This window comes from Myripristis murdjan, chromosome 3, assembly GCF_902150065.1.
Source record: "Myripristis murdjan chromosome 3, fMyrMur1.1, whole genome shotgun sequence".
NCBI classification, from domain to species: domain Eukaryota; kingdom Metazoa; phylum Chordata; class Actinopteri; order Holocentriformes; family Holocentridae; genus Myripristis; species Myripristis murdjan.
In genome coordinates this window covers 38415863-38428017 of record NC_043982.1, presented here as the reverse complement: position 1 = coordinate 38428017, position 12155 = coordinate 38415863, and the positions used below count along the sequence as shown (strand labels likewise).

The 12155-nt window shown below is 40.6% G+C and overlaps 1 protein-coding gene across 1 annotated transcript in view; it reads right to left on the bottom strand.

Annotated features, from left to right (window-relative positions):
* Window positions 1–12155, bottom strand: part of LOC115376252 (neural-cadherin) — a 376719-nt gene that overhangs the window by 220785 nt on the left and 143779 nt on the right. The window lies entirely within an intron of this gene.

Below are 12155 nucleotides of genomic sequence, written 5' to 3'. Positions count from 1 at the left end.
GAGATGCATCCAGAGATCTGCTTTCTGAAACTTCAAATTAATTTCAAACATGGGAAAAATGGTTTGAGCTATTTAAAGTGTTAATGTGTAAAACACAAAAAAAAAAGGAATCCAGATGTCATCTCCATATTAAATACTGATGTACATTATCTAATAACAATATTAACACTACTAATAATGAAAACATGTTTATATAGCACTTTCCTAAACCACAGTTACAAAGTGCTGTACAGTGTAAAATGATAAAACGCCACCATAAAACAGACAATAACAGACAGACAGGTAGACAGACAGATAAAATCACACAGTCACACATAAATAAGGAATAAAATGTTCAAAGATGAAAGATGAAAACCCAAAACGTGTGTGTAAAAGAGAATAAAAGGAAGAGTGACAGGCAATAGAAAAGATAATGGCAGCAGGGACAACAGGTAATAAAAACAGGAAGAAAACATGAATGCAAAAGCTAAGAGAAGGCCTTTGTGTAAGAATGTGTTCAATGCAATATAAGAGAGACTAGTGAGCTGATGCTCCTGAGTTCGGTGGGTAAGGAGTTGCATAATCGGGTGGCACTAACAAACGCCTGATCACTATTGGTGTCCTGACGAGATCTGCGGACAGCGCCCGCGGAGCTCAGGTTATGGGTTCATAGGGGGCTAACATGTCAAAAAATATACCCTGGTGCTTGGCCATGAAGTGCTTTAAAAATAAGTAATAACACCTTAAAAACAACCCTAAAATAGACAGGTAGCCAGAGAAGTGAACCGAGGATCGGCGCGCTGCATTTGGTTAAACAGCGAGAGATTGACTCCTGGCTGAGGCGGGCGGAGAAGCTCTTGCATCATACATGAGTCACAAACACATTTTTTATAGGCCAAAGCAAAATCAGGACTGCTACACACCATGACTGCATTCAAAGTGATTACGGAAAGAATGAAAATCTTATTTCATTCTCTGAAGGCACCGTGTTTGTCTCCCGGTGGCTAGAATTTATTCATTTTAAAGATTTCCGAATTTATGAAGATTGAGATTAAAAAGAGAGCTCTGGGTCACCTTCCACATTTGTGACATTTTTGAAGGGTCCCTCCTTGTGTTGATTCCTATCTCATTTCAATTTCAAATGATCGAAGCAAAATGCCTTTGTAAAGCCATTTCCTGGTGACTTTAAAATGCAATGCTTAAAAAAAAAAAAAAAAAAAAAATCCCATAACTTTCACCTTTTTCAGGTGTTCTCAGTAAAAGTTATGGTCATTGTCAGTGGTTCTTGTTGGCACTCACACTGGATATCGTGCACAGCGGGCAGGAGCAATAGTGCTTCTCCAAAAGACAACCCTCATGTTGTATGTCTTGTTCAGGTGTACCTCTAAGACGCAGCTGTCACGCCATTTCACAAAAAGTCCTCCAACCCTGGCCGACGGTCTGCATCACCCTTCTGGAGGACATTCAGCACAACTGAATCACCGGCAAATCTTAGGATGTGTCTGCCTGTTGCCGGCTCCGAAAAATCATCAGTATACAAGGTAGCGGGCAAAGGCTGTATCCTCCAGGCGAGTCGGTGGAGGAAAAAAGCCGATTAGACAGGATCACATTTACAATTACATTTACCTTTTAGGCGTTCAGCTGATGCTCTCATCCTGAGCCACTTATAATAGGTGCAACGGCATAACAAGCTTAAATCTCTGCATTGCATGCATTTAACCAGGAGGGTCAAAGACACAGCACCCACACAATCTATCTGACAAAAACTGTGTCCCTATTTAAATATGATGTGTATAAGTGCAAGGTAAATACATATTAGCGAAAGGAGGATTTTTTTCCCCGCAAATAAAATACACTCAGCCGATCTTCCAGATTTTGGGTAATATTTTGATACTGAATCCATTCAAACTAACTGATTTGTTGGCCTTGACATGCATTTTTTATCTGCCCTCTCATATCAAACAGACTTCAGATTCTTGCTATGAAATTCCCCTTAAATTTTGTCCTTGCATCTCAGTGCAGCCCTTTGAATTTCAGCTTTGAGCTCTCTTTTGGCCTCTCTGAATCACTACACTGCTGAAAGCAATTTTTTTTTTTTTTACTTCAACAGCAAGCCTTTTTACCTTGTTGACACAGGTTTGCACATACTTTGGAAACACTTGAACCACCCTCATGGGAGTAGCAGAGTCATCACAGAATGTAACATGGAGGCGATTGTGGAGTTCATTAGTTCAATGTCAAACACACACATTAGCGTTAAGATAAGGACCTGTAAAGCAAGAATAAATACATTAGTGCAAACCTTACAGGGAAGGCTGCTGACTTAAATGCTTAATAAATGTTATTCTTAAGCAGCAGTCACACGTCACACTTCACCCTTCAAACTTCACCACTAATTCACTCCTATTCAAAATCCTGTGAGGGATGAAGCATATAATAATTTCTGGTGGCGTAGCAATTTTGTGCCTTGCTTCCATGGCTAGTTCAACTCTGGTGAACTTTAGACTGAAATTTTGCATGACGTCGCTGCATTCAGCCAACAGCAGCACAGCTGGGCAGTGTCGACCTCTGTGAGAAAATCCAAGATGGAGGGGGCAGTGACTCTTGCAGTGTCCCACCAACTGGTTGTATTCAATGCACACTCTTATTGCAAGGATCAGCAAAACGGAGAAGCTGCAAGTTTGACAGCCGACAGACCGACATAGATAGTACAGAATCATGAAAAGTAATGTTAAATGTTAATGTCCTACAACATTAGGTCGTATTTTTGCCATTTTTTTGCTCAGTCAAGTGAAGAAAATTGGCTGCAAAATAGATGTGACTGACTTATTATAGTCTGAGACGGCGGATCCCAAACTGGAGTCCAAGGACAACCACACAGCAATGTTTCCAGCGTGTGCAGATTATAATTTTTCAATGACAGCTACTACTTATAAAGCTGCTATGTTTATGGGACAGCTGTTCAAAACTACCTAAACTATTTAAAAAACTCTTTAACCCCGCCAGTGGGTTTGTCATTACAAACTCAGGCTGTACAGCTAAGCTTTGTTTGAACTGACAGAACTCCCAAGGTCTCCAAAGACAGCACATTTTGGAAAGCGTATAAAATGGTCTATGTTTTTTCTACATGATGCAGCCAATGGTGCAGACAAAAAAAAAAAACACGTCATATTGGGTCTGAATACACAGAATACATATATATGTAGATACAGAATTAATGGGCCATATGAGGGAAAATCATAGCTCAAAGGGGTTAAGGTATCTCTGATGGGTGTGGAAACACAGGCACAGTTGATATTTACACTGTCAGAGTTAATTTAACATTGACATTCATACTTGCAGAGCAGGGGGATTTACAGGGGTTTTGCAAGGTTCCCCACCAAAATGAGGCACAGTTTCATTTCATTATTTCAGTCACTAGAATACAGCACAATAGTCTAGTATAAAGAAAACATACACTACACTGATGATTGTTTTAGTAGATTTTTTTTTTTTTAATATAGCTTTTTACATAGGTTTCACTCTCCCTGCTCCTCACTGGTCTTATTTACTCAATTGTAGTTAAGACAGCTCTGTAATTCAACACTGTCTTATGTGTTTATAGGGTTTCTTAGGAGAACATGAGGAATAAGGAAGCCCTGCTCTAAAACAGTCCAATCAGAGTTTTTAAAATGAACAGCTCTAGCTGTAATTCATAAACACAAACCAGAGACAATGACTCAAACTTGAGATGTTATTGGAATAAACAGAATGGTGCTCAGGTTGTGCGAAACAGAGTGGTGTTAGTCTTCATTCCCCTGGTTAATGATGGTTTGCTTCAACAGCAGGTATTTTGTTGCAGCCTGACAGCTCCTGAAAGTTGCTTCCCATTTGAGGGGAGTTGTTAAGTATTCACAACACAAGTCAGGGGGCTTATTTTCTTTCTGAATCAGGCAGGTAACATACTGATATAATCTATGCAGTGATGACTTCAAATCACAACGATGAAAATCTCCCAGAATAATGAAAGGAGTTGGAAAAGAACTGCAGGCATCGTGTCACTTCAGTAATTTTCCCAGCAGCCTCGTGTGCTTCGGCATCAGGGTGGATATACAAACAAACTCATCTTGTTTAATTGGATTGCACAGAACCATGAAAAATTATATTATTATTGAATATGTTACTGTGTTCATCAAATATTTCTGGAGTGAAAAAATATATATATATACACCTTATTTAATATTAGCAGAATGTTGTGTAACTATATTCTTCCTATGAGGTGCCACAAGTAACAAACCTCACATATGGTATTTTATATGTGTCCATGTCATACACAGAGTTGAATCGAGGTCAACTGGACTTGTGTGTAGATTCTCAAAGACCTTTTGCTTCTCATCCAAGACGCGTCTTCAGTTCTGACAGACTGGTGGGGAGTGCCAGGTATTTAATCTGTGTGGGGATATAATCCAGGTTGTACAGGCCAAATCAACTCTATGTGGCTTGTGCTCACTCACATTTTTGATCTTATGTTTACACAGCAAACAAATTAACAAAAAATATAAGATATAAATCTGAGAAAGGGTTACTTTAGGTCGTCTATAAGAAGATAAACACTGACCGGCTCAGATACAGTGTGCAAAATAAGTCCAGTTAAAGATAAATACCTTGAGCTACATTGGATGGGACAGCTCAATCAGACTGTACTATCCAGTTACAGTGGAATGCATTTAAGGAAAAAGTTATGAGAAAACACAAAGGGATTGTAACAAAAAACAACGCCTGGTGATGCATCTTGCATGTCTGGGTCTATCTTATCTCTCTCTCGTCTGGGTCTATCTGGTGTTTGGTGGTGTAGTTTTGTTATTCGACACAGTATCACATCAAGACAGGAAGAGAAGTTTAATTAAATGCATGCAGGGGTGATGCGTCATAGCTATTGTCAGGCCAAGAGAGGGCAAACAGGAATGTGCTCTCACAAAATCCCACCTCTCTGATCTCGAAAGTCACGGTGAAACGATGAGTGTAATTAAAACAGCATTCTTGATCGAATATAATTTGTAACGCTCTGAAGTGCTATCACATCCCATCCATCTGTCCTTCCTTCCGTTTTCCATACCCAGTTATTCCTAAATCAGGGTCATGAGGCGGCTGGAGCCGTTCCCTGCACGCACCCAGGACAGGCTGCCAGTCCATCGCGGCTACGAGATTCCTCAAGATTTTTCCTCATCATGCTTTATCAATTTCAGCCACAGCTGTACCAATTATAACTACACACAGTGCTCTTCTTGATGTCACATGCAAATAGAAGATCATTCCAAATTTGACTTTACAAAGCATATTTTGCAATAAATGTGTGTGTGTAATAAATGAGTCATTGGATTTTGTTCAATTCCATCTGAAAACTGAAAACTCAGAGGTCCACTGCTGAGTATGAGTTGGCATTATATCAGAATCACAATCAGAGATATTTTATTGGTGAGGGGAAATTGGGTAAATATGACATGAGTGATACAGCATGTATACTGCATATACTGAATTTAGCATGGCATAAAATTATTTTAATGTTTACGCATGTTAAATGAGACACACCACACTCAGCTTGTCTTTTGCTTGACTTGTGAAAATTCAGATGTAATGGATCTCCTCATCTGCTGTCGCTCATCAGTTACTTCCTGCCTGTCCACCAAAGAACACACACACACACACACACACACACACACACACACACACACATACACATGCATGCATGTCTAGAAACTGTGGCAGCCTGACATACACTCCTATGTCTCTTTCACTCTGCCCTCGCCATGAAACCTGGCCTATTCATTCTCCCCACACACCGAGGAGGAAACATTCTCATTAGCAGTCGAATGCCGCGATCATGTTCTGTCACTGCTGTCTTTCTGCCACGACGGCAGGTGGACTATTCTCTGCCCAGGAAGATCGCTGACGTGCTACTTGTTTGCTCTGTTTGTGTGGAATGTCGATGTAATATTTGTGTAATTTCGACTGGCGCTCTGCAAGCCGCACACCTCCCTGCGGATCGATGCGCAAGTCAGCTGAGGGGAGAGATGGGCTAAACTGCGCCTCTTTATTATATAGTTTCTCTGAGGGTACACAGGGTGCATTGATCAGACGGCTCCCGCTTGGGGTTTAAGGAAGCTATTTGAAAGATCATTAGATAATTGCTTGTATTTATCTCACCTGAAAGCGAGCAAGAAGTGATGCCGTCTTGAGCATCTCTGCCTGTGATCTGACAGCAAAATTACAGAAGCCCGCCCATGCAGCTTAATTCATGCATAGCACTTCTACTCAGATTGACTCCACTTCTGCAATTTAGGTTCAGACGGACTGGGCCTTCGAGTTTCAAATGGAACGGGCTACAATCACAGTAATTACAAGTGCTCTGCATCTGTGCTAATAGCTGACGTTGGTCTGTATCGGCCCGCAAATTGCATCACTTTCCTGCCACACGGGAAATATCCAGAACCTCCGTGGAGTTGCCATCCATTTTGCTTGCATGTGTAAACCTGAGGCCTCTTTAAAAGCAAGTCAGTGTTGATGCGGTGTTGCATCAAAACAGCACGGAAAGTAGCAGACAAGAAAAGACAGGATAATGCGCTGTGTTGCGGGCACTGGCAATCAGGAAACATTTGGCAGATCGAATCGAGTGGGTGTTGACAGTGAAAAATGGGGAGCAGTGCAAGACAATGACGTGATGAAGGAGATAAATGTACAACCCCTGTGTCCTAGTCAGAGTATAAGTGGGCCTACACTGCAACACTGGCCATTAAATATTAAATATTATGACAACACTGGTATAAACATGACAAGTTGATCATGGTCCATTAAGTGTGAATATGACAAATTTCAGAGGAGGACGTAAAGGACAGCAGAGGCATGTGGAGCCCAACCTAGCCTCATAAAAAGTCTGCTCTCTCTCTCTCTCTCTCTCTCTGTGATGTTACTAAGTAGCTGTTTGTAGGCGACTATTGTACGATGCGACTGTCTGCCAGGGAGAGAGCAGAGAGATCAGGATGGATGGCTGGGAGAAGCAAAGAGCCCAGTACGAGTCAGTCGCCTATTATAATCTATCGGGGTCCACCACGACTCGGCCAGATCAATGCCGCGATCGATCGAAAAAATGCCGTGGACATATAACACTTCACAATAATTACTTTTGCCCAGTTTGTGTTACTTTTTCTTTTAGTTTTTTTGTCAGTCAGTTGACGCCTGTGAGCCAAACAGATCCGGCGAGCAGCGCAGGGCCTTGGGCTGGTGGCAGATGTTAGATGAGCAAAGTAATTACTGGTTACTCATTTAGTTTATGTAAATAGACCACTTGGTGTGTGATACCTGCACAGAGGGTTTTCAGGAGCTGTAACATACCCTCTGGCAGCCATGTTAGGGGTCTCTGGCTCCTGGGTGAATTTCTACACATACAAATTGGCCACCTCAGTAAATCTGAGTAGACATGGTTGATTGCTGGGATGTTCTTGACTGTGAACTGATCATTTCCCTCACTGTCGCAGCAGATCAGCTGAAATTTAGATAATGTGCGCTTTGCTGTAGATGAATGTATGAATACGTACAACATGTATGTTGTTGGCCATATGGTCACAGGTAGATTTATTTGTTTGTTTGATTTTTTTAATGATTTGGCACTGATATTTTGAGGCAGACCGAGAAATTTTTTGTCAAAACCTGACGCAACCCGCTACAAAATGTTGAATCCTCTTCCTGACTGAAGCCGCAGAAAACTCTGTCCGAACGTGACTCAACCCGGTCCACCACCAGCCACAGCCTCAATAAAACCAGACATTTACACTGTACAGATTTATGTCTGGCCTGCTTGTTAACTGTAGTTTTAAGGCCTGTTCCAAAGCGCCTTCAGCCTCATAAAGTGTTTGCATGCCTTACCTGCACACACTCAGCGCCTGGAAATGTAGAAACCGACTCGGCCCTGCTCTCGCCCATTTAGCTGTCCAACACAACGTCCTATCAAAAACTTGATGGAGTAATTATTTAGTGATACTGTTATGGCTCTTTGTTCTTACAGGGGCTGTTTGCAGCAACAGAAGCACAGTAAACGCCATGGGTTATGAAGCTGGAAATGAAGTGCACTGACGGCGGCTGCTTGTAGCCAACAGAGCGGCTGTCAGGTAACAGAGACCACTGCGTCTAATGGAGGCGACTTTCTTACCGACCTCATCCCGTGGTTGTTTTTCATGTTGCTGCTGGGGTGGGGGCACATTTATTTTATTATATCACTTTGCAAAATTGTTCAATATTCCAAATTGTTCCATAACTCCCCCTTAAAATCCTGTTTGTAAACAAAATTATCTATATCTGTACTCACAGTGGGTGGGGCTTAAAGCAGATGTGGGCGGGGCGTATGTAGTTGGTAGTTCAAGCCTGAAATATATTTCTTTTTTTTTTTTTTTTCCTGCCTTTATTGTCATTGTAAAGGCGATACAATGAAATGTAAAAGTGCTTCTGACAGTGCTGAAACAAATCCGGCACACACCATATCATAAAAAAAAAAACAATAAATTTTAATAAAATAATGGATGATGATTAAGTTACTGCATGTAATTTCAGTTTGGTTTGACCAGAGGTTGCTATATTTATTGATTATTAGAAAACTATTAACAGAGGAGCCTCAGAAGTGAGCTTCAGTTCAATGTTTTTGATCAATAAAAGTAAAAGAATTATTTACACATTAAATTTAAAGTACAAGAAGACAGTAGTAAAATGCATGAGCTAGAGTGTTCATCTTCATCATTCTTCATGTAGCTTACATAACAGGCCAATATATATCCCATTATCTAAAAGTATTAATTAAGCCTATTTATGGAAAGCCTTAATTTGTAATAGTCATACTATTATTCAGTTTTATACGCTGTAGTAAGAAAAAAAAAAAGCATTTTATAAGCTCTATGTACGGGACGAGCTGTGTGTGGCTGACCCATCATGGGAAAAATGTGGACACAGCTACCCAATGAGGATTTTCCTTCATCACAGGTACGGATATTTAAATATAGAAAGCATATCATCTGTAGCGGATACTCATTTCATCCGAATATTTAGCTCGGCCTGAACGTCATCAAAATTTAAAGCTCTTATTAAAAGGCTTCAAAAGTGAAGGCGGATGGTTGTTCTGCTGATCAACTTTCACTCACTCTAAAGCAAAAAATAACAGTACGAAAACATTACAAAGCCATGGGAAACGTTTTACTGTGGCTCCTGAGGTGATTTCCAGCTGTGACTGTGATTAAATCGACTATTGAGTCTATGGCACTTCCGCATGATGTCTGTTAACCAAACAAGGTGAATAAGGCATTCAGTCAATGTATAACTTTTAGACATGAAAACACACATATGTAGTGTTCGGACGAGTGATAGACACACAAAGCTTTTTTTTTTTTTTCTTTTTTCCTATGTTTCCTGCCTCCTGTCTCCTACCTTGTCAGCTGCTGGCCTCAGGCAGATCCATGTAATTAAAAGAAGAGCGCCTGGAAAATTTTGGATGGCCGCATGTGAGAAATCTAGCAGCTGCCACAACTGTTTGTAATATGGACACTTTGTTCCTGTACCTGGCTCCACCACCGAAACTGAGGCTCCTCAACCCTGTTTTGTGCCGAAAAACAAACTACTTCCAACTGTAGTCTGTTTTGGCTGGCCGAAAATGAAGACAACACTGAGGAGCCTCCACCCTCTGCCCAGCTCGTTCTCCTCGCCTAAGGTAAGCCCAGTCGACTCAGCCAACAAACTACACAGCCTCTCTCCTCCTTCTTTTAGGTATAACATTCACACATGCATCATTTTTGTTAGGGAGTGAGCTGCCCTTGAGAACTTATTATTAGTGCGCTTAGCTCGCCTCTCATAGCTACAGTAGCTACGAATCCTCAGATTTAGAAATCACATAGTTGTAGTAAAGATATGGACTGGAGACTTGTTATTTTACAACCAAACTGACAGTCCTCCTGTAGCGCTGCACTGAATGGTTTCATAAGAAAAATTATTTCAAAAAAGACATTAGCGGTGCCCTTCAGTCCTTATTTCCTTGTGTGATTAAATAAGGTAGGGAACTTCATCTACATCTGTAATATTCATTTGCTGTTTATTTAATTTGTAGATAATGTTTAATTTATAACAATGTTCAGTTGGCAAGGGAGGTCTCATACTGGGAAGCATGGATAAGTAGGCTTTAAAGTACAGTGCCAGTGAGCATTAGGAAAGTAAATGAACTAATTTACATAGTTTTGCTGCAGGGTGAAGATGAGGAATAAATTGAGGACTATATATATATATATATATATATATATATATATATATGTTTCATTGTAGGGTGAAGGGTGAATAGAAGGAATAAACTGAGGAGAAAAAAAAAACATAAATTTCATTGTATTTTTATTTTGGTCACTGAATCTCAAATCCACGGTTTACTTCTAGTTATGTTGTAGCTGTTTTTGAGGCATGACATGTAGCCAGTGTGTCTCCATGTGAAATAAATTTTGAAATGAAATTTACCTCAGCTGTGGGATCTGCATCCTCACTCTGCCAAGGCGGTTTGATTTATCCTGTTAACTTCAGATTTGGAATAAAACAAAACTAAAAGAACAAGCAACAACAAAAACAGGTGTGGTGCTGCAAAATAAACAATTTGGGTAATGGAAGGAAATGTCTGCTCGGGACAATAATTGATGATGCTCCAGGAGGAAGACAGACACGTAAAAACAAAAAAAAGTACAGATGTGCACTTCTCTGCATTAAAACCCACTGCTTTGCAAACACAACACTGCATGAAGTTATGCCTGAAGATTTTGAATTACAGGCTAGATGATCATTTCCTTTGCCTTACAGCTTATGGATATAACAATAGAGCCCATCGTACTGATTATGTACCTATACTCTGAGTTGTCAAGGTAATATGACATGGTATATACATTGGGTTATTTACTTACTTATAATACACGTAAAAAGCTTAAGCAAATTATTTTCATAATTCATTCAGTCCGAGCAGTAGTTGTGGTATTTGTTTGCATATAGACACAGCCAGGGTTTTTTTTTCCTTAGTGGTATCAGATTGCACTAAATCTAGCCTCTAATGTAAAGTATCCTTTGTTGGTTTGATTGCACTGTTTGCCATGATGTTATCAACTAGGCTGCAACATCAGATGCCGTCCATATGCAAAAATGACAAAGGCCCCCAGAGGTCCAGGCACACACAACTGGGAGAGTCAGCGAACTAGGGGCCATTTCAGCTTTATTTATGGTAAGACACGGTAGAGAGAGACAGGAAAAAGGTCAGAGATAGAGACTGACACGGAGCAAAAGGCCTTGGTCAGAATCAAACCCAATACATTTGTAAGTGGGATGCACTCTACATGATGAGCCACCGGGGCGCCAAAGCCTCTGCTTTTACAAAAATAATAGAAATTGAACATATTAGTCATGGAAAGTCTCAAAAAAGTCAAGGAATTTGACATCGACAAAGTGGGAGCCCTTTGGGAAACCCTTTTCACTTGCTTATGGGTGGACTGACAGTGTGAGCTTCACGTTGTCCTCAATGGTATGCTATCAGTTTGAAACTGGTGGTAAAAATGACCAAACTCTACTCTACTCAATGACAAAATCTCCCCTCACAACCAAATAATGATTAAGCCTCAGAAAGCTCAAACCACAGTATTGTATGTGTTGGAGCAATCAACACAGCCGACACTTAACTAACATCTTAATGGCCAATGACAGTTGTTTCACTGTGATAATGAATGTCATAGTCACAAAACTGTCATCTTGTCTTTATCCTGCCATCTTGCAGAGTGTGATTTTACTTTTTTGCCATCTTTTTCCTGACAAAAATGAATTAGCACCTATCGTGAGGAATGCTAATCACTTGAATCTTTTCCATTTCCGACCACACTTCTTTTTTGTTCAGGCTCTTGTACCTTGTGTTGGAAACATCCCAGAGAAGTGGATACTTCTCTGCTGCCAAGAAAAGTGGCGTCTTCTCCAATGTCAAGAAAAGTGGATACTTCTCTACTGTCAAGAAAAGTGGATACCTCTCCGCTGTCAAAAAAAGAGCCTCTCCACATCCTTCTCTACTCTCCCCAGCATGAACAATCTTGAAGTTCACTGCAGTTCCCAGCTAACAGCGGTGTTTTAAAGGCTTTGTACACCGGCGACATGTCACT